General features: G+C 44.9%; 1 pseudogene; it reads left to right on the forward strand.

Moving 5' to 3' along the window:
* Positions 1–3,534, forward strand: LOC109765134 (disease resistance protein RGA2-like; annotated as a pseudogene).
* The last annotated feature ends 16,115 nt before the right edge of the window (positions 3,535–19,649 follow it).

The following is a 19,649-nucleotide window of genomic DNA, read 5'->3' on the forward strand; positions in this document are numbered from 1 at the left end:
ATGGGTGAGACGCTGCTTCTCCCTCTAGTGCGCGGCGTGGCCGGCAAGGCGGCAGACGCACTCATTGAGACGATGACCCGCATGTGTGGTCTCGATGACGACCGCCAAACGCTGGAGCGCCATCTGCTAGCAATCGAGTGCAAGCTGGCTAACGCCGAGGAGAGGAGCGAGACAAATAACTATGTGAAGAGCTGGATGAACGAGCTCAAGTTCATCGCCTACGAGGCCAACGACGTGCTCGACGACTTCCAGTATGAGGCGTTGCGCCGACAGTCTACAATTGGCAAGTCCACTACCCGTAAGGTGCTCAGCTACATCACCCACAGCAGCCCGCTGCTCTTCTGTTTTGAAATGAGCAAGAAACTCAAGACTGTCCTCGAGAAGATCAATAAGTTGGTTGAGGAGATGAACAAGCTTGGCCTGGAGAATTCTGTCCAAAGGGGGAGCAACAACATTCTTGGCGGCAGACGCACTCAAAACTAGATGAGTCCACAAAAATCTTTTGGAAGGGAAGATGATAAGGAGGTGGTAGTGAAGCTGCTGCTGGACCAGCATGATCAACGGAAGGTGCAAGTTCTTCCCATCTTTGGGATGGGAGGTCTTGGCAAGACAACAATTGCTAAGGTGGTGTACAATGACCAAGAGGTCCAGCAGCATTTCCAGTTGAAGATGTGGCACTACGTGTCCGACAACTTTGATGCCATTGCTCTTTTGAAATCCATCATTGAGTTGGCTGTAAATAAAAGATGTGGCATGCCTGATACCGTCGAGCTATTACAAAAGCAACTTGAGGAAGTCATTGGCCAAAAAAGGTTTATGCTCGTGCTTGATGATGTGTGGAATGAAAACAAGAGGATGTGGGATGATGTCCTAAAGCCACTATTATGTTCTATTGGTGGACCAGGAAGTGTTATAGTGGTCACATGTCGAAGCAAGCAAGTGGCCTCTGTAATGTGCACCATCGAGCCCCATGAGCTCGTATTCCTGAGTGGAGAAGATTCTTGGGATTTTTTTTTCGAATAGAGCATTTAGCAATGGTACAGACAAGCAAGCAGAGTTAGTCACCATCGGAAGGCGTATAGTCAATAAATGTGGGGGGTTGCCTCTTGCTCTCAAGACAATGGGCGGATTGCTAAGTTCGAAGCAAAAGGTACAAGAATGGAAGGCCATCGAAGAGAGTAACATTGGGGATAATGATGGAGGAAAATATGAGATAATGCCCATACTGAAGTTAAGCTACAAACACCTGCCATCTGAAATGAAGCAATGTTTTGCATTCTGTGCAGTTTCCCTCAAGGATTATGAGATGGAAAAGGATAGGTTGATCCAACTATGGATGGCAAATGGCTTTATCCAGGAAGAGGGAACAATGGATTTAACACAGAAAGGAGAATTAATTTTCGATGAGCTAGTTTGGAGGTCCTTCCTCCAAGATAATAAAGTGGTAGTTAAATCAGCTGTCATTGTTCTCTTTGGGGATAACACAAAATATGAGACAATAGTATGTAAAATGCACGACTTAATGCATGATCTAGCAAAAGATGTCAGCGATGAATGTGCAAGTATAGAAGAACTGACTCATCAGAAAGCATTGTTTAAAGGTGTTTGTCACATGCAAATGTCAAAGGCTGAATTGGAACAAACCAGCCTATTATGCAAAGGCAGAACATACCTCCGCACTATGTTAGTTCCTTCAAAATCATGGATGGATGAATATATTTTGAGTAAATCACACAAGTATTTTAAAGAGCTGCTACAGGTATCGACATCGTTAAGAGCGTTGCATTGCTCCTCTTCTCCAATTGTCATTTGCATGGCCATAAATGCAAAACATTTACGGTATCTTGATCTATCTGGGTCAAACATCGTTAGGTTGCCAAATTCAGTATGTATGTTGTATAACCTGCAAACACTGAGGCTCATAGATTGCAAGGAGTTGCAGCAGTTACCAGAAGACATGGCAAGATTTAGAAAGCTCATCCATCTTTACCTTTCTGGTTGTGTACGTCTCGGAAGTATGTCTCCAAACTTTGGTCTGATGAACAACCTTCACATATTAACAACATTTGTCGTGGATACTGGAGATAGCCTTGGAATAGAGCAACTCAAGGACTTGCAACACCTTAGAAATAGGTTGGAACTGTTAAATTTGAGCAAAATAAAGAGTGGGGAGGATTCAAAAGAAGTGAATCTCAGTCAGAAGCACAATCTAAGTGAGTTTTTGTTTTCTTGGGACAAAGGAATGCATGATGTGCCTACAGATGTGGAAGAAGTGCTCCAAAGTTTAGAACCTCATCGTAAGATCCAAAAGTTGGAGATGCGTGGATATGGTGGCCTAGAAATATCACAATGGATGAGAAAGCCTCAAATGTTTAACTGCTTGAGAGAACTCAAAATTTCCGACTGCCCAAGATGCAAGAGTATACCTGTAGTATGGCTCTCGGAATCTCTAGAGATTTTGTCCTTAACGAATATGGTTAACTTGACAACATTATGTAAGAATCTTGATGTGGAAGGTGGAGAACACAATACCGCTCTGAAAATTTTCCCTGGGTTGAAGAGGATGGAATTGATTACCTTACCAAGCCTGGAGATATGGGCAGAAAATATTGTGGGGGAGTGTGGTGATAGTTTGGTAGCGTTCCCAATGCTTGAAGAGCTAAAAAATGAAAATTGCCCCAAATTCCAAATATTCCAGTGACCCCCATTGTTAGAAAGTTGCAAATAATTGGATTTCACAATACTACAGTCAGTTCCGTTTTTAGGAGAATCCATTTGGGCTCTTGGTTCACTGAGTTCTTGTTTTGGTCTCATGATACTAAGTTCATGATGTTACCTCTAGAAGCCCAGGAAAGACTAGGTCAAAGACCTATTGAAAAACTTAAGAATTTGTATCTTGAAGGGGCCAACAGCTTGGTCACAAGCTCCGGATGGTCCAGAACACAACTTATGGTATGGAAATGCTTTCTGTTCGTGGAGGATCTGACAATTAGAAGATGCAACGATCTTGTCCATTGGCCAGCAGAGGAGCTCCGCTGCTTGGATCGCCTCCGCATTCTGCATATCGAGAATTGTGACAACCTGGAGGGAAACACTACATCGTCTGAGGAGGAGACCCTTCCACTGTCTCTGGAGGAATTCGTGATTGAATACTGCCCCAGAATGGTGTCACTGCCTTTGAACCTTGGAAATCTAGCCAAGTTGAGGAGTCTCCGTGTGGATGGCTGCAGGCGCCTGAAAGAGCTGCCTAATGGGATGTGTGACCTCACTTCTCTTAGGGAATTGAAGATTTGGCATTGTCCAGCAATGGAGGAATTCCCGCATGGTCTCCTGGAGCGGTTGCTAACCCTCGAATACTTAAGCATAGATTACTGCCCGGAGTTGGAAAGACGATGCAGAGAAGGTGGTATTTCCACTTGGTCTCCTCAATCACACATAAGTGGATACCATCATCTCAATTTTTTGATGACGGCAAAAACATGCCTGCCCTGGTAAATAATGAATATCCCTTGTGTCTAACGTTTCTCACATCAAATTCAGTGATAACATGCGATCCTAACTCGATGAATTCAACGTACCTGCAGGTCTGAATCTCGGAAAACCTCCACGGCATGAAGGAGGCAATGACGTTATGTCGACGGAGACGAGAAGATGCACACCGTGGGCTCCCTGCTCACCAAATCCAGCCACTTCCCCTGCCTCTGCCCTCTGTCCTCTGCGCTGACGGAGACGAGAAGATGCACACCGTGGGCAGCAGAGGGTTCGAAACCTGACTATAACTGAGGAGCTTAATTATGTCGACGGATATGGGCATAAATAAATATTGGTGCTTCATCTCTTGTAACTGCTTAGTGTTAAGCTTTTGATCGACTGACTGTGCGTATGTGTTGGGAGTTGTGAATGTTTGCTACTAACTGACGCCAAGCAGCAGACTGCCGATGCCAACTTGCCAATCATCTCAGGTATGCAAAAGTTAGAGTTCGGACAGGCTTTCAAGACCATGGCTGGGGCTCACGCTTGTATGCCTGAATTCTGATGCCACTGTCTGATACTGCACATCCGTAAAGACCATGAACTAGAACGACTCGGTGTTTCCGGTAACCAAAACATGTAACCACAGCCTTGTACTGTGCTCTATTTTCCTCCATAAATAAAAATAAATACCGAAATCGCTTAAATGAAACGACACTGCTGGTTAATCTGAAGCAAGCCACGAAAGAACATGAGATTCCGCGGATGATAACATGGATTGCTCACGCGATGTATCGGCATACCTGCAATCCCTGCAGGTCGAGGTCGGAATCTCCGAAATCCTCCACAGCAAGAACGATGTAATGGACCAACTGTTGGAGGAGCTTCACCTCGTTCATCCGCCCCCATCTCACCGCTGTGCGCGCCGCGCCTGGGGCAACCGCCGTCCTACTCGCCAGAGCGCACGCCGGGAGGGTGGGTGGGGTGAGCGGCGGTGGTTCGGCGGTGGAGCTACCAAGATGCGGCGTGGAGGAGAGCTTCTTTGTAGACAAACTCACAAAGCTTTATTCACCCGTCACAAGGTTTACAGGGATGAAATCCAAATTTCCTGGATGGCCTAACCAGACATGGCGACCAAATCCCAGGGATAACACGTGCTTTGCAAGTTTGTGAGCCTCGACATTCGCGGTCCTATACTCGTGATTAATCAAACAAGAAGAAAAAACTCTAGATCGATCTATGATTTCATGAACCACAGCCCCATATTGTGCAGACGTTCCCTTCTTGATCGCTTCGACGGCCACCTTGCAGTCGGACGCAGCTGAAATTCTGTGAAGGTAGAGATCATCAGCGAGGGCCAAACCCTCACGTATTGCCGAAGTCTCCAAAACTTCTGGGTCATCAATGTTTTTGAACAGAATAGCCGACGCCCCTTGAAACACCCCGTTGCCATCCCGGCATATCGCCGCTGCTGTCCCAAAACCACCATGTCTCGCCACCGCCGCATCAACATTCACCTTCACGTGATATTCTAGAGGAGGAATCGACAACGGCGATCTAGGAGCCGGTGCACTCCTCTCTACTTTCTCCGGCTTTTCCAGGAACTGCAGCTCCGTCAAGTAACTCGAGATGAAGCAATTTGTTGTAAATGGAGTTCGGAAAATTCCTTCATGTATAACTTTCCGCCGTGCAGACCAGATTGCCCAGAGAGTGACAATCATAGTTACAAGCTCATCATTGGGCAATGATTCAAACATGGAGAATAACCACTCCTTTGCATTATCATTTCGATTCATGGCCATATGTTGCACCATCTCCTCCTTCGACAATGCCCAGGTGCTTCTGGATAGAGCGCAGTCCAGTAAAGAATGACGCCAGCTATCTTGCGCACCGCAAACTCCACAGACATTAGTAGTTGACATGTTTCTATGCTGCAAAAGATCTCCTATGGGTAGTGAGTACTGAGCAAGCCTCCAGGTGAAAACTTTCAACTTCGATGGCAGTTTCATCTTCCATAATGCCGACCAGCTTTTCATCTGTCCCTGAAGATTAGATGTATGTTCTTCCTCCTCTAACCAGGCCTCTCTTCCATTCTTAATCCGACAGATCATATTGTATGATGTTCGAACAGAAAAACTGCCTCTAGGGTTCTCAGACCACGCCCAGAAGTCATGCACTTGCTTGGTACAGAGGGGAATTCTCAAGATAGCCTCGGCGTCGACTGGAACAAACACTTGTCTGACCAGCTCCTCTCTCCAAGATGCCGATGAAGGATCAATTAAGTCGGACACTAGTTGTGGCGGGTCCTGAACCAATGACGAAATCGGTAGCATCATGCCCGCCCTAGGGATCCAGTTATGTTGCCAGATGCGGGTCGACTTACCATCCCCAATTCTCATGATAGCACCAAGTTTCAGTATGTCTCTTCCATCAACTATTGCCCTCCAAATCTGCGAAGGGTTTGATCCCAGTTCTGCCTCAAGGATAGAGCTATTTGGGTAATAAGCCGCCTTTAAGATACGTGAGCTCAAGGAATTAGGTTCGTTCAGGCACCTCCAAGCCTGTCTTGAGAGAAGAGCCAGGTTAAAAACTTCCAGGTCCTTAAAACCCAGGCCACCCATGTTTTTTGGTTTTGTCATCACGTCCCAAGATACCCAAGCAGGCTTCCTCTTCCCTCTTTTGGATCCCCACCAGAATTGTCTTATAAGTAAAGTCACACTTCCACAAAGTCCCCTAGGGAGTCTAAAACATGACATAGAGAAGACAGGTATAGCCTGTGCAACTGATTTTATCAACACCTCCTTTCCTGCAGCTGAGAGTAGTTTCTGCATCCAACCCTTCACTTTCTCCCACACTCTATCCCTCAAATAACGGAATGTGCCATTTTTTGAATGCCCAACCTTTGTGGGCATTCCCAAATATTTCTCGCTCAATGATTCATTCTGTACTTGAAGAATGTTTTTTACCTGATGCCTTAAAGCCTCTGGGCATCCTTTACTGAAGAAGATTGATGACTTATCATTGTTGATTCTTTGGCCAAATGCATCACAATAAGTACGAAGTAGGTTTGAAACCGCATTTGCTCCCTCCACACTAGACTTAAAAAGCAACAGGCTGTCATCCGCAAAAAGAAGATGGTTCACCACAGGAGCTGTGGGGGCCACCCTCACGCCGCCAAGTACCGCTGACTGAGAACTGGATTTTTAAAGGCACGAATGGCCCTCTGCTGCCAATAAGAATAAGTAATGGGAAATGGGATCTCCCTGCTGAATACCTCTGGATGGTTTAAATTGTTCCAGCTTTTCTCCATTGAAAAGAACTGAGAAGGACACTGATTTGACCATTCCCATAACAATTTCAGTCCAAGATGGAGAAAAACCTAACTTGAGCATAATCGCCTGAAGGTATGCCCACTCAACCCTGTCATAAGCCTTCATCATGTCAAGCTTCAGGGCACAAAGACTGTTATTCTTTGACTTGTTCCTTTTTATAAAATGCAAACACCCGTATGCACAAATAATCACAAATAATGTTATCTGTGATCAATCTACCAGGCACAAAGGCTGACTGTTCGTCAGATATAATATCGGGTAAGATTAGCTTCAGTCTGTTAGCAACAACCTTCGAGGCAATTTTGTATAACACAGTGCAAAGACTTATTGGCCCGAACTGAGATAAAAGGGTCGGACTAGTTACCTTAGGTATCAATACCAACACCGTATCATTAATACCCTCAGGGCTCTCCTCCCCTCTGATGATACGCATCACCACCGATGTCACCTCTTCTCCACATAAATCCCAGTACCTTTGGTAAAAGTGAGCAGGAAAACCGTCGGGTCCCGGAGCTTTTGTTGGGAACATTTGAAACAACGCCCTTTAACCTCGTCACTAGTATAAGGTGCACATAAGATGTCGTTCATCTCCTGCGTAACCTTCCAGGGTACATGCTGTAGCACTTCCTCAATGTCGCTCACCCCCTCAGATGCATATAATGATTTGTAAAACTCCTGAACCAGCGACCTCAACTCAATCGGGTCTTCTGTTACAACACCCAGGGAATTTGATAGTGCATGAATCATGTTCTTCTTGCGCCTCATGCTGGCACGCATATGGAAGAATTTAGTGTTTCTATCTCCTGCTGACAGCCACTCAACACGAGATCTCTGACGCCACATGAGTTCTTCTCTATGAAGGAGCTCCACCAGCCTTTCATTTAGCTTCAACTTTGCATGCATCGGCCCAGTACGGGCTGGGTCAACCCGTAACTGTTCTAGCTTGGATTTAATTTGTTTCATCTCCTTACGCACACTACCAAACGTGTCTCTCCCCCATATGGACAGATCCTTGCTTATTCTGAGTAGCTTATCACGGAAGTCTCCTACTCCGTGGCTAGGGGCCAAAGTGCTCCAGCTGTTCGTGATCTTCTCTCTTCATGCTTCGTGTGACTCCCACATAGTCTCAGATCTAAAAACCTTCCCCTTCCTTGTGTCTTGCTGTGTGCCATCGAAATTCAGCAGAATTGGCCCGTGGTCTGACGTTGCTCCATCTAGATGATATAGTGTGGCTAGTGGAAATCTAGCTGTCCAACTAGAAGACGCCAAAGCCCTATCGAGCCGTACCCTGCAGTAGCCCCCCCTGTAATTCTCTTCTGAAAGGTCCAGGGTCGACCCTGGTACCCCAGGTCCATCAGCATGCACACATCAACTGCATCTCGAAAGGCTTGTATCTGCGCATTACTCCTGTCCGCTACTCCCTGATGCTCCTCCGGGCGTAACACTTCATTGAAATCTCCAAAACAAAGCCATGGTAAGTCACTCATGGTGCTGATTCCTTTTAGAACGTCCCAAGTTTGGCACCTCATGTGTGTTTGGGCCTCCCCATATACGTAGGTGATGCGCCAAGGGTCCTGTCCTGCTTCTGTAACTTTTGCATCTATGTGGTATACTGAGTCTCCCAAAATTTCAACATTGCAATTATTATTCCAAAACATACCAAGGCCGCCACTTCTACCTTGACTACTAATAGCAAAAGAATTGTCGAAACCTAAAGTTCCTGCTAGTGCTTCTACACGTGCGCCACTTATTTGTGTTTCAACGATACATAGCACGGTAGGGGTAAACTTCATCGCGAACTCGCGAATTTCTCGAATTGTCGCAGGTTTACCCGCTCCACGACAGTTCCAGGAAAAGGCACTCATTGGGCCCGGCGGTGCCCCTCTAGGGAGCCTGCCAAGTTTTTTACAGAGATATTGAAACGTTGATGAACTACAAAAAAAAAGACACATCCGTGACATTTTGGGCCAAACGAATTTTTTTCTGACATACTTATGACACTTCTATGACGATAATTGTGACAAAACCCGGTATCATCATAGATGTGGTGGGCTCCTACTTTTATGACGAAAAATCATGATAGAAAATGGGCTTTTGTCCTGGGCGGGCGGGTCAGAGACGCAGCTGCATGACATTCTTTAGACTGTCCATGACGGAAAAAACCGTGGTAGAAGCGAGGGCGAGGAAAATTTCGGCAAGTTCCCAGTTACGGTGGGTGGTCGGGGGCCGAGCGATGCGCGTTTCTCTCATACACGTACGCGCGTGTGTGCGAGGCGTTGTGATGTGAACTGGGGACCCGATCTTTCGATGAGATGGAGATAACTACGATTTTGGGTGAGACTTGACCCTCACGATCCGGCTACCAACCGTACAGGGAGAACCGTACACGACTGATATCCACGGCAATCGCTGAACCAACTCCACGGCGTTATCGACCGAGCCAACGGCGCGATCGACCTATCCACGAAAGATTCTGCAAGCAAATCGAAGAACATGCAAGAAAATAATAGCCAAGCAATCTGAAATTGCGGATATGCTAGATGAATAAATCTCACAAGCTGGGGTTTCGATAGATGTCTTGACGGTCGCACTAGCCGCTACGAGCGAAGACAAATAAAAGTAGCAATAGCTAAACTTCTCTAAACAAAACCCCAGTCCAAACCTTAAAAGATGTTGTGTATTTATGATGGACGGCTGCCGCCGTAGCTGTTGGTTTCCATGTAGATTACGTCGTCCAGCGTCCGGCTGTAACAAGCGAACATGCATGGCCTGGCTAGAAGTCCACTCTTGACGTGGAGAAGCACTTGGCGCAGCCCAAGTCCCATGGCCCACGATTCCCATCCTTGGTCCATGGTGCCAAGGCCAAATCCATTGGCCCCTGTGTACGTGACATGCATGGTTCGGTGAAACACATGCATGTATTGAGCTTAAGGTAAAATAGTCTCCATCTTCAATCTCTATGCAACTCTCTCTGATTGATTGTTCGATCATTTTATTCCTGAGTACAAGTAAATTAAAATATGAGTGTAACATCATATTCTTGTCAGTTAGATCATGCGTACAAAGAAGTGATAGTACCTGGCTATCTATTCATCGCACACGCGCTTTAGTCATAGGTCCAAGTGTAGGTGTTGCATGTATAGCCACGTTACAGATGCGCACATCATCCTCCCTTCCGTGAAAACAAAGTCGTCCTCGACTTTTATGTACCTGAAACGCATCACAGAAAAAACCAAAAATAGGTGCAGCACATATACTCGCTTTCAAATGTGTTAGCCCATGTGCAGTGGCGAATCCACCAGGGAGGCTTCGATAGGCTCGAGCCTACCCTCCAGATTTGCTAAATTTATTTTTACTACTAGGCTTCAGCATATTTGTTAGGCCCAGCAGGAAAACTGACGCAGCCAGCCCATCCAAGGAAATTCGGTGACTAACCGCTCACGAGGCCATGAGCAGGTCGCCACCAGCAGGCCAGGACCAGGCGGTCCGGTCGACCGGCACAGGTTGTTTTATTACGTAGCTAAAGAAAAAGCTCTGCCTAATTTCTGCGGTTCTGTCTAATTTCTTACTCCCTCCGTTCCTAAATATAAGTCATTCTACAGATTTTGAATATGAACTATATACGGATGAATATAGACGTATTTTAGACTGTAAAATTGCTCATTTTCCTCCGTATGTAGTCCATATTTTAGAATCTCTATAAAAGACTTATATTTAGAAACGGAGGGAGTAGTTCAGTAGCCATCACCTTACAGCTCAGTTGCCATTTATAGACAACAGATTCAAAGTTTCAGCTTATTTTGACGAATAGATTTGAAGATAATGGCTATTATAGTCAACAGATCAAAATTTGGTTCAAAATTTTATATTTTTAAAAAAATACAGAAAAATTCTAGCAAATATTACATGTTTCCAGAGTAATTTGGGAAAGTTTGAGCTTATTTGGATGAGTGGATTTGAAGATAATGGCTATCTCGCTAAACAAATCCAATTTTTTTTAATTTGTTATTTTTCAAAAAATCCAAAAAAATCTAGTAAATACTACATGTTTCCAGTAGTGATATGGGACAATTTCAGTTTATTTGCACAAAAGGATTAGTCGAAAACCAATTTTTGTTCTTCAAAAGAGTGTTCAATTTTCTTGCCGTAAACTTTGAGCCCACCCTCCATTTTCTTTCTAGATTCGCCGCTGCCCATGTGGGTGTGAGAAATTTGTAATAGCAGCACTATGAATATCATGATAAATTTTCTCCCACATTGAGTCTATATATGAATTATAGGGACACAAATGAACTTCCTGAACATGTAGTATGTCTAGTTCAGAAGATGAGACACTCAACGAAAAAATTTCAGAATTGATAGCAAGCATACTATGCATAGTATGATCCGTTGATTTAGCTTTTCTATCATTAATTATTTCATCAGGGGACATAGGAAGCAAGGTAATGGTTTTTCCTTCAAACACGAGAGTATACGAATTGGTTCTACCATGATGAGTAACACTATTATCAAATTGCCAAGGTCAACCTAACAATAAAGAACACGCTTGCATAGGTACGACATCACAGTCAACGTGATCATGATATGAACCAAGTGTAAAAGGTACTCTCACACGACGTGTTACCTTCAACTTACCATAATTTTTGAACCATTGGATGTTATATGGATGGGGGTGTCTCGTAGTGGTGAGGCAGAGTTTCTCGACCATCTCTATACTCGCCAAATTATTGCAGCTTCCACCATCAATGATCACACGAACGGAATGCCCTTTGACAACAAACTTAGTTTGAAAAAGATTATGGCGTTGAGGCATCTCAGTATGCCCAACCCGGGCACTAAGTACTCGCATGGTGACTAGGCTTGGGTATTGATCTGCCATTGCAGCATTAACATGTATCTCCTCCGTGTCATGCTCCTTAGTGTCATCTGCATTATTAGTGGCAAGCATAGCACGTGTATCTTCATCCAAATCACTAGCAGAAGAGTACTCACCATCTTCCCGCACAATGAATGTACGTTTATTTGGGCAGTCCTTCATCAAGTGCCCGCCACCTTTGCATATATGACACTTCATGTCCCTTGTGCATCCAGACGAAGTGGTTGGTGCTTGAGAAATTGCTCTCGACGCCGCAGAGGATTGTGGAGCTGATTTTGAACTTGTTGGGAGTGCACCATTGTTCGAGATATGTGGTGGTGCCTCGGTGGTGGGTGGGATAGTGGGAGAGTGTGTCCATGATGAATGACGACCTACAGGAAAGTTACCTCGTACCTTGTTGTATCGTCCATGTACTTTCCTTTCAGCTTTACAAGCAAAATGAAACAAATGAGTAATAGAATTGTACTCCTTATAGTCCAAAATATCCTGAATATCACGATTCAAACCAACTAAAAATATAGCCATCATAGCATCGTCGGTTTCAACTAATCCACATCGCACTAATCCAGTTTGCAATTCTTGAAAATAATCCTCTACAGAACTGCTACCTTGTTTTAAACGTTGCAATTCATTTAGTTTATCACGAGCATAATATGAAGGAACATAACGCTGCCGCATAGCTCGTTTGAAAGCATCCCAAGTAGTAGGTATATTATTTGCATTAATACGACAATATTCACTCCACCACATGGAAGCAAAGTTTGTAAATTCACTAGTGGCTGCCCTAACTCTTTGGTTCTCAGGAATATCATGACATGCAAATTTTTGTTCAACTGAAAGTTCCCAATCAAGATAAACATTTGGATTATATTTACCATTGAAAGCAGGCATAGTAAATTTAATTTTAGCACTAGAGTGGTCATAATCTCGAACGTCATACCTGGGTGGACCTCGTGCCATACCTGGACGGTTGAAACGCAGTTGTTGATGAGCACGGTCATTGTGGTGGTCGACCGCTTGGTCGTCCTCGGTGTCACCGGAATAATCCTCGTAGTTATCCCCATATTCGTCGTTGACACGGGGAGGAATGCGTTGGTGCTGGTTTATGGTGGCGGCATCTGTGGCAGTAGCTGGGTGTTGTGGATGACCCATGGGCACATGCCGAGCTCGCGAAATAGCGGCGCCACCCATGGAGTTGCGAGGATCAACGTTGTTGTTGACGGGGGGTGCAGTTCGCAACTCGTCCAGACGTGACAAGATGTCCTTTAGCTGTGTGTTCGCAACACCCTGTGCATCCTCTATGGCCTTGAGCCTCTCTTCGGCCGCAATCTGAGCACCCTCAAGTTGGGCAAGACGCTCGCTGGTGACTTTCACATCCGCGGTGAGGCCCTCAAGTGTGGGTTGATCCTGTGCCATTGTTAGCGAAAGAGAAAAAAACACAATGTATAATCCCTATCAACTAACAGGATGTGGTGGACAAAATTCGCTCACACTCAAACTTAGTATCAAATTCTTACTTGTTCTTACAAATGCAAGAGGTGATGATCGGCGCGTTGGTGTTGGCTTCAAACTACAGATGAAGATTGGATGGAGCGATAAACATGAATCAATAGAGCCGGAACCTGTACTTATTGGTAGAAAAAGTGTAGCTTGGCAAAGGCTTCTCAACTCACAATATTAGTGGTACAATTTAGCAAAAAGCAATGCAAGTTGAATAATTGCTCAAACTCCTAACTAGTGCTGGCAGTTGACTAGTAAGAGAGAAAACAATCTAAGCCTAGATACTGAAACAAATGAGTGAAAACAGATGAAAATATGATAGCTCTAAATAGCTAGATATAAGTGAGGTATAAATGGCAGTGTATGGCAGCCGAGAGCAGAAAAATGTGCAGCAGATATCACGAATATGAACAAAGCAAACGTTCCGAATAGTAAGAGATATTCCAAAAGATGCTAAGCAGCCTGATCTTTTTTTTCTTACTTTTTCTTCTCTGATTTTTTTGTGTCTTCACTTTTTTTTCTTCTCGCTCTTTTTTTTCTTTTTCTTTTTCTTTTTTTTCTCTCTCTCTCTTTTTTAACCAGGCCGGCCAACAAGTATACACACAAAGATAAAACAGGAGAGAAAGAGGCTGCCAAATCAGATGCAACTAGAAACGATCAGGTCACGTACTAGTACTAGTACGAGAGTAGAAATTAAAGGATACTCAAACATGCACTAGTACAGGCAACTCACAAGGAGACGCAGCGGTGATGGGTGGCAGACAAAACAGCAACACGGGATGGCAGACAAAGAGGCCTGGTGTCTGGCGTTGCTCGAAACACGATGGGTGAGGTATGGCGTGGAAAGACGTGTGAACAGAACTCAGATTTGCAGGTTGCAATAACCTGCGAGAATCTCGGATGTATATGAACAAATACGGAAGTTAAGCCGTCTGTGCGTAGCGTCCAGAAAACCAATTGTCTTGCGGCTAAGAACAGATGCAATCTCGTTTTTTTTTTTTGATAAGCTCGGATGCAAAATTACAGGGGACAAAAAGAAAGATCAATCTAGTAGATAATTTCCTCTCGAACAAATCTAAACCAGCACTAATGGTAGGATGAATGCAACCAAAAATTCAACAAAGCAAACACTAGATGCAAATTGCTAAAGGCTAAAAAAGATAGGTGCAGCGGATGAACTAATCTATTTTTTGTGTGGCTTTTTTGTGGGTTGTAGGACTGAAAACAATCTAATCTAATTGAACTGTAAATCTCTTACCGATGAACCTGAAAACTGATACCACTTGATGTGAACTGGGGACCCGATCTTTCGAGGAGAGGGAGATAACTACGATTTTGGGTGGGACTTGACCCTCACGATCCGGCTACCGACCGTACAGGGAGAACCGTACACGACTGATATCCACGGCAATCGCTGAACCAACTCCACGGCGTTATCGACCGAGCCAACGGCGCGATCGACCTATCCACGAAGGATTCTGCAAGCAAATCGAAGAACATGCAAGAAAATAATAGACAAGCAATCTGAAATTGCGGATATGCTAAATGAATAAATCTCACAAGTTGGGGTTCCGTTAGATGTCTTGACGGTCGCACTAGCCGCTACGAGCGAAGACAAATAAAAATAGCAATAACTAAACTTCTCTAAACAAAACCCCAATCTAAACCCTAAAAGATGTTGTGTATTTATTATGGACGGCTGCTGCCGTAGCTGTTGGTTTCCAGGTAACTAGCGAACATGCATGGCCTGGCTAGAAGTCCACTCTTGACGTGGAGAAGCACTTGGCACAGCCCAAGTCCCATGGCCCACGTTTCCCATCCTTGGTCCATGGTGCCAAGGCCAAATCCATTGGCCCCTGTGTACGTGACATGCATGGTTCGGTGAAACACATGCATGTATTGAGCTTAAGGTAAAATAGTCTCCATCTTCAATCTCTATGCAACTCTCTCTGATTGATTGTTCGATCATTTTATTCCTGAGTACAAGTAAATTAAAATATGAGTGTAACATCATTTGTCAATTAGATTATGCATACAAAGAAGCGATAGTACTTGGCTATCTATTCACTACTAGGAAAAGGCTTGCTAGTGGCGCACCTATTTTGGCCATTAATGGCGCACTACTGGTGCGCCACTAGCATCATGCTACTAGTAATTAATACTAATGGCGCACCCCTGGTGTGCCATTAGTATACCAGACAATAGTGGCGCACCTGGGAGTGCGTCATTAGTATTTCAAATGGTGCGCCATTACTATGCCTCCCAGGGGGCCATATTTACCTTGTGCTCTGGGTTACTAATGGCGCACTGGTGGGAAACGCGCCACTAGTGTGCTTATTGCAGTGCGCCACTGAAGTGCAGAGTGGTGTGCCACTAGTATGAATATTAGGAATTTTTATTTTATTTTCTGATATTTGCACAGGTTACAAAACATATTAGTGCATAGAATATAGACAACACAACATATAAACAGCAGATTTATCGAATACAATAGAAGATTAGTCTCCGAATACAATTCATCATATTAGTCTCCGAATTTAAAATACCGAACAAAGTTAGAACATTACAAGTCTCGAGACCGCGACTAGCGAGTTTGTCTTCACATTACAAGTCGATATCGATCATCTAAACTACTATCACATAGAAGAGAGCTGCGGTCATCACGATGAGCATCATCGCGATGAAACTGGTCTTCATCCGGTTCCTCCAACGCTCCCTCCTCTCTCCCGCTAGATAGCGCGCGTATCTAGCTTCCGCCTCCGCCTTAGTGGTGTACCCTTTGTAACTGTTACCGCTGAAACGGTGAACCTGTATCTGACACTCCTCCCAGTCGTCGTAGACTCCGGGAACCTTACCCTTGTACACGACATATGACGGCATCTCTATGCACTAGCCAAACAAAACGTTAGTAGCAATTCACAGACAATACATAAGCAATATATAAGTATGCAACAAAAGGATCGGAAGAGAAAAGCAACACATTAATAGCACGATTCATGGTCCTACTAATAAATAGCATCGATTACATATAAGTTGAACGACTGTCCAAACCAAAGAGACATACAAGTTCATTAAAGTTTAATATTATAACATGAGCCAATCGACATTTCAAAACTACATAGCATCACTACTTTCGACTCGACTCAGGGACCGGAGCGTGGATGAAGCCGCCGTCTTTCGTGATGGTCATGAAATCATGGGCATTGTCAGCCTGCATTTGTAGCGTTGTTTCTATCTCACTGTTGGACGGTTGATATCTGAGGTAGAACTGCCCCGAGGTACGAAGGACATCTTGATGGATGATTTCGCAAACTCCGACTGGATGTGAAAGAATTCTTGTCTGATGTCCGCGTCCTGGATTGCTGACAAGCGTGTGGCCCAATCTTTGAGATTATTTGGTAGCAGAAGGTGATTATGGTCCCGTACGATCGCCCGCATGTGATGGAGGGCATAGTAGGCATCCTTCTGACCGCCAGGCGGCTGCTTGACGCAGGGGAACGTCGTATTGTGGGTGAACACGTGCTTGCCGTACCTACGAATTGGCCTCTTGAAGGTGCCTCCAGATCTGGCGTAGCCGGGGAGAGCATCATCAAGAACTTTCTTGATATTTGTGTAGTCTATCTTCAACTGATGGTCCGAGTCAAAATACGTGGCCATGGAATATTTCGGGCTTAAGAGGATGAGTGTGCAATGTGTGTCATTGCACAAAACACGGAATGTTAGAAAAAAAAGAATGATCGAAATATAAGAAATCATATGTTACAGGGCGGTGAGGGGATGACTTACTCGGGAAAGTAAGGCACGAGGAAGTTATCCTTATCTGGGTTTTCCAGAATGACGCCTTCGAGGTATGAACTCGCGACTTGCCGGTCCCCAGCGCTGCCCATGATCTTGGCACACATGTAGAAGGGGTCGACTATCACGATGTCCGGGGTCTTGTCTCTAATGATCCGCATCTCCATACTCAGCGAAAATAGCCGAATGAAGGTGTAGTGCAGCGGATGAAGGTTAAACATAGCGAAGATGTCATCAAACCGCAGGACGATCATACCCCGGATGGCGCTATCCACAAAGCCCTTGCCCTCTGGCACCTTGTCCACGAAAACCGAGTATGCCACATCATTCTCGGAGAGACGCCGCTTCTCCAAATAAAGAACACTGTCATGCAGACTCCGCATAGCAACGGTTGCAGCATTGAGCAGATTAGTCGGTAGCATCGGCCTACCCGCCACATGCACCCTTCTCGAGATATCCTTAGGTGAAGGTGGCCTGTCCTGAGCACGGATCGTACTCAGTGCGGGCTGGCTCGCACCACCCTTGTTATTCTTTCTTTTCCGTCCCTTCTTCTTCATCTGCTGTAATGGGATCGAGTTCTGCTCAGAGACCGCCTTCTTGAGTGTGTTGGGGCTGATAATATTTCGCACCTCGGCTATCGGAGGCTCGGTGAAGGCGGCAGCTGGAGGCGTCTCCTGAGAACTGAACGCCAGACGACGCCTGTTGCAATTGGGTTTCTCTGCGGTACCAGGTAGATCGCGATCATCTTTTGCCTGGTTGGGTTCTTGAGAAACACTAGTAGAAAACTGGGCTTTGGTCACAGGGCAATATTCACATTAGTCCCGGTTCAATCACGAACTGGGACTAATGTGAGCATTGGTCCCGGTTCGTGCGGCCAGGGGCCTGCCGGGCCTCGTGGGGGCATTGGTCCCGGTTCGTCCGGACCCTTTGGTCCCGGTTGGTGGGACAAACCGGGACCAATGGGCCACGCTCTTGGCCCACCACCCTTTAGTCCCGGTTCCTATCACAAACCGGGACTAAAGGGCTGGTCCTAGTTGCGGCCAGTGTTTAGTCCCACATCGCCAACCGAAGGGCGCTCACACCAGTTTATAAGCCCGCCCCTCTCTGCCTTGTTGAGCTCCTCTTAAAGTGAAATAGATGCCCTTATACACGGAATTTGACCTAAATTCACAGTAAATTTCATAGAAATTTATTATGAATTTAGGTTGAATTTCCTCTATAAGCGCATCTATGTTCATTTTTTATATTTATAAAATAAATAAACCTTAATAAAATAAAATAAAATAAACTATAGTAACTAAAATAAATAAACCTTAATAAATTAAGTAAAAGTAGCAGCAGTAAAATAAATAAAAATAGCAGCAGTAAAATAAATAAAAATAAAATAATTAAAGTAAAATACATAAGTAATTAGAAATAAAATAAATAAGTTTTTTGTTGTAAGTAGAAACAAAACAAAACAAATAAAGCAAAAGAGAAAAAAAAATAGAGGAAAAAAATTATGCCACCTACTGGGCCACCACGGCCTGAATACGACTAGAAACCCATCCATGGGCCAGGATTCAGGCCCGCAGAAGGCCCAGTAGGCCCCACAGGCAAAGAGAACGGTTAGGCCCAAAAGCCTGCAGTTGAGAGGAGTTCGAGAGGGTGGGCGCAGCAGCGCTTATAAACCACTCTCGAGCTCTCTCAACTAGCGAGGTGGGACTAAACTTTTGACGCGGGGCAGCACAAGGCCTTTGGTCCCGGTTGGTGCCACCAACCGGGACTAAAGGGTGCATTGGTCCCGGTTTGTGGTACCAACCGGGACCAAAGGCCTTTAGTCCCGGTTGGTGCCACAAACCGGGACCAATGAGTTCCCTATATATACCCCATCGCCACGGCAGAGCACTCCAGAGTGCTCTGTTTTTTCTGGCCGGCGAGGGGAGCGCATTTGGGTGCTCTAGCTCACCTCCTATGCACATGAGGTGTTCGATGAAATGTCTGAGCCACACTAGTTAATCTTTCTCCTCTCGAAACTCGACCTCCGAGCTCCATTTCCCCCGAGATTTGTCTAGGTTTAGCGGTCCGTCACGTCCCGTCCCCGTCTTCACCGCCGTCGATCGCCCGCGCCGATCTCGTCGCCAACACCACCGTGGTGAGCCTCTTGTTCTTATCTTCTTTCTGAAAGGAAAAAATTCTTACTTTAGATAGTTACTTGTCTAATTTTGTTACTTTTATTATTCCTTCTTATTACATAGTGCGATGGTTTTGGTATCCGCCCCCGTCGGCCCTCGTCCTGTCTATGATTCGGATGTGGTATATATTATCTTTTTATAACTATTTGGTTCATTTATTGTTTATGACAAATATACCGACTAACGTGACATAGATTTTATTTCTCTAGGAGGTGGTTGAACCGGAAATTCTAACCGACCCTATTGTCGAGAGGTTAAATTTAGTTGAAGAAGAAAACAATTACTTGAAGGAAAAAATAAAAAAATTGAGGAGGAGAAGATGATATTGGAGTCGCATGTTGCGGATGTCGTCGATGATCACAAGATCAAGATGGATGCAATGCGCTTGAAGATTAGAAAGATTAGAAAATATGCCATTCATACCGAGGCTTGGTATCATTATGCCGTTGGATCAATTGTTACCTTGGTTGCGATTATGATCGCATTTGTTTTCGCATTGAA

This window comes from Aegilops tauschii, chromosome 7, assembly GCF_002575655.3.
Source record: "Aegilops tauschii subsp. strangulata cultivar AL8/78 chromosome 7, Aet v6.0, whole genome shotgun sequence".
Lineage (NCBI taxonomy): Eukaryota > Viridiplantae > Streptophyta > Magnoliopsida > Poales > Poaceae > Aegilops > Aegilops tauschii.